Source organism: Suricata suricatta, chromosome 5, assembly GCF_006229205.1.
Source record: "Suricata suricatta isolate VVHF042 chromosome 5, meerkat_22Aug2017_6uvM2_HiC, whole genome shotgun sequence".
Taxonomy (NCBI): Eukaryota; Metazoa; Chordata; class Mammalia; order Carnivora; family Herpestidae; genus Suricata; species Suricata suricatta.
In genome coordinates this window covers 155,491,925-155,493,215 of record NC_043704.1, presented here as the reverse complement: position 1 = coordinate 155,493,215, position 1,291 = coordinate 155,491,925, and positions in this window count along the sequence as shown.

Genomic DNA, 1,291 nt, shown 5'->3' with positions numbered 1-1,291 from the left:
ATAACTATGGCTACTCCGGCTTTCTTTTGGCTTCCAGTCACATGATAGATATTTCTCCATCCTATTTCTTTCAACCTGAAGGTATCTTCAGGTCGAAAATGAGTCTCTTGTAGACAGCAAATCAATGGATTTTGCTTTTTCATCCATTCTGCTACCCTGTGTCGTTTGGTTGGAGCATTCAGTCCATTTACATTCAGTGTTATTATTGAAAAATGTGGGTTTAGAGTCATTGTGCTCTCCGTTGAAATCATGTTTATAGTGATGTCTCTGGAATCTTTTATTCTTTGCAACATTTCCCTCATAGAGTCCCTCTTATGGTTTCTTCTATGGTTGCTTTGGTGATCATGAATCTCTCCATTTTTGTTTATTTCAGAACATCTTTATGTCTCCTATTTTGAATGACAGGCTTGCTGGATAAAGGATTCTAGGCTGCATATTTTTTCTGTTCTTCACATTGAAGGTTTTTTGCCATTCCTTCCTGGCCTGCCAAGTTTCAGTAGATAGGTCTGTAACCACTCTCATAGGTTTCCCTTTGTACGGTAGGGCCCTTTTCTCCCTAGCTACTTTCAGAATTTTCTCTTTATCTTTATATTTTGCCAGTTTCACTATGATATGTCATGCCGAAGGTCAATTCAAAGTACATATTAAGGGAGTTCTTTGTGCCTTGTGAATTTGAATGTCAATTTCTTTCTCCAGTTATAGGAAATTCTCAGTTATAATCTGTTCTCGTATCACTTTAGGACCTTTCTCTCTTTCTTCCTCTTCAGGAATTCCTATGATATAATGTTGTTCTGTTTGTATCACTCTGTCTCGAATTCTCCTTTTCTGCTCTTCAATCAATTTCTCTTTTTTTTACCTCCTTTTTTGCTATAACTATATCTTCTAATTCACCTATTCTTCTCTCTTCTTCTTCTGTCCTTGAGGTGGCTGCTTCCATTTTATTATTCACTTCATTTATAGCCTTTTTTAAATCATCACAACTCTTTTCAAAGTTCCTAGTCATTGTCTCTGTTGTTTCTCTGATGCTTTTTTCAACCCCAGCGATTACTTTTATGACAAGTTTTTTTAATTTCGTGATCAGGTATGTTGTTTAGATCTGTTTTGAGCAGTTCTGTCGCTGTGACTTCTTCCTGGCGATTCTTCTGGGGAAAGTTCCTTTTTTGTCATTTTTGCTAGTTTTCTGTCTCTTGTCAGTTTTAAAAAGCTCGTTGTGCACTGTGCACCTGTTAGTATTGCTCTGTTAAAGGAGGCTTATTGACTGTCCTGGGCCTGTTGTTTCAGGAAATATTCT